The sequence below is a fragment of the Crocuta crocuta genome, unplaced genomic scaffold (genome assembly GCF_008692635.1).
Source record: "Crocuta crocuta isolate KB4526 unplaced genomic scaffold, BGI_CrCroc_1.0 scaffold291, whole genome shotgun sequence".
Classification (NCBI taxonomy): domain Eukaryota; kingdom Metazoa; phylum Chordata; class Mammalia; order Carnivora; family Hyaenidae; genus Crocuta; species Crocuta crocuta.
Genome location: NW_027527977.1, coordinates 12,835 through 15,433, shown reverse-complemented (window position 1 = coordinate 15,433; position 2,599 = coordinate 12,835). Strand labels below are relative to the sequence as shown.

At 31.1% G+C, this 2,599-nt stretch overlaps 1 pseudogene; it reads right to left on the bottom strand.

The window, feature by feature from the left end:
- Positions 1 to 312: 312 nt before the first annotated feature.
- Positions 313 to 900, bottom strand: LOC144222361 (protein ZAR1-like pseudogene; annotated as a pseudogene).
- Positions 901 to 2,599: the final 1,699 nt, after the last annotated feature.

The window sequence follows — 2,599 nt, the reverse complement described above, 5'->3', positions numbered from 1 at the left end:
TATTATTCACAAATCACTTAACAATAGTGGAAATTTCCTAATTCAATTTTCTTGGTAATTGATAGATAAAATAGAAAAATAGAAATATATATATTTATGAAATGTATATACATGAAATATATATAACTTTAATGTTTACATCATATATTTCATATGTATATATTTAATATATATGCATTTCATATGTTTTTATATGCATTTATTTTATTCTACTCACATTTTATCCTACTTTTCTTTTTTTTCCTACTTTTCTTCTACTGTTTATTTTTATTCTACTCACAACCATACTGCCTGTCACAGTATTTAAAGCTGTTAAGTGTTGCCACAGGAGAATCTTTTGTCTTTGCAGTGACCATATATTTCCTGTCGATGCCGCCTCCTTAGATCACTGTGTCTTTTGTTTTGAGGATTGGAACAACGAGACTTTTTGAACAGGTCTGACATCAGATTGCTTCTACTCGATAAAGATTAAAACTGTTTTAGCATTTGCAACACAGTTCTTTGAAATAAACCTTATTAGTTCCAGAAATGGACCACACATAAGCACTCTTCCATCTGGTCTTAGTATCTTCACAGTGAAAATAGCCATATTTTGGTTCCAAAAACTGGAAGTTGGGTCTTCTGAGCAGATCTGCTTTGCTGACTCCATGTGTCTGCTTGCTCTTCTGTTCCTGAGGCCTTGAGGCATCTTCCTCCCCCAACTCACACTGGCAAAGCTCCTCCTGTTTGTATTCTTCAGATCTTGGCATTGGTGGTGTCCGTTGCTGCTGGCTGGGCTCCACAGGACCCAAAAGTGCCTTCTTCTCACAGTTTTCTCCCTCCTTCTGCAGCTGGATAAAGCCCTCTATGACCTATCACTGGTGAATATATATGAAATATATATATATGAAATATATACATATGAAATATATACATATGAAATATATACATATAAAATATATATTGTAAGCATTAAAGTTATTTGGCAAATATGAATATGAAGTATATAATGTAAGCATTAAAGTTATTTGGCAAATATGAAAATATGAAATACTATATGTGCATTGTTATAAAAATTGACTTGGTAAAGTTTATAAAACAAGTCTCAACAATGCTTAGAAAATCATAATTCTCATGCTTTTCTCCGTTTATTTTATCTACACTTAATGCATGTTTGTAGCCCATACCAGCTCCTTTTGCTGTGTGCCATGAAGGTAATCCCTTCTACTGACTTAAATATGAAACAACAGCATCCAGTAATAAAAAATACATCTGTCACATACTGTATGACTAATTTGCAAATAGTATAAATATGTAGCTCTCATTGCCCTGAATGAATAAGTCAACCAATAAATCAACAATATTTATTTTACTGCTATAATGTATATATCATCATGATATGAACTATCACTTATTCAATAAAGTACTACCAGTATTAGACATTAGGTTCATAAGATTTACAATCTACTGGGGAAAGAAAATGATTAATCATTGTAAATTTAGATAGCAGTGAAGCAGATCAGTACTATCCAAAACTACACAAAGAATTCCAAAAAAAAAAAAAAAAAAAAAAGGAACAATTAAAGTGAATGGAGTTGTTAGATTATTTCACAGAAATATTATGAATGAAATGTGGGAGTGAGGATCCTTACGTATATGTATACCTGGAGTATAAAACCTGTAATTTGGCTATATTAGCTATAGAATGCTTTTTCTTTAGGAAAGTAGTTTCTTCAGCTAAATTGCTCTTTGGCTGCTCTTCTTCCTCAGCCAGGTGAAACTGGAAGAGTTGTCAGATTGCCTTATTATAAAGGCAGCTGTGTTATGTTGGGGAAAACAACGAAATTGGGAGAGTTGAATTTAGCATTTGTTCCTTCACTTTATATGTGCATCGCCTTGGATAAAGCATTCACTTTTCTGAGACTTAGCTTCCTTATCTTTCTCATGACACAATAATACATTCTTTCTAGGTCATAAAGCACTTTTAAAGTATGAGCTGTGATCTTCATTAGCTATATGACTCAAATATTTTCAATTACATATAAAGCCAAAATTATGGACTGTATTTCTAGGTCCTTAGTTCTACAACAGTCTTGAGATGTGAAGCCAAATATTAAATGTGGGAAGACATAATGAATTTTTAACTTAGTATTATTTTAAACCAGTATTCAGTTTTCCCATTTCTTTTTGTGCTTAAAAACACATCACTTTAAGAGAATATTTCAAAGTATTTTATAGTATAAAGAATGCTGAGTAAATTTATTTTGAATGATTATGAATGACATCTCAAGCTTATTGTGGTGTTTGGAACAATATAACTATTGTAGATTTTACATAGAACAAAATCAAAACATAAAAGAAAGAAAAAGGAATGACATTTTTCTAGTTTGCAGCTATGTTGGATTGATAAAATTAACTCAATTAATTCATAATTACGTTTGTGTTCTCTAGCATGTAAATAATACTAAATTGATATTTCATATAACTAAGCCATTAAAGAACTTACAAGTTGATTCTCACATAAACATTACCAAGTTTGAGGAGGACAAGAGGAAATCCTAATGGCAAAAAGTGACATAAAACGTGATTATTTTACAGTTAAACAATGTTATGCCATGAA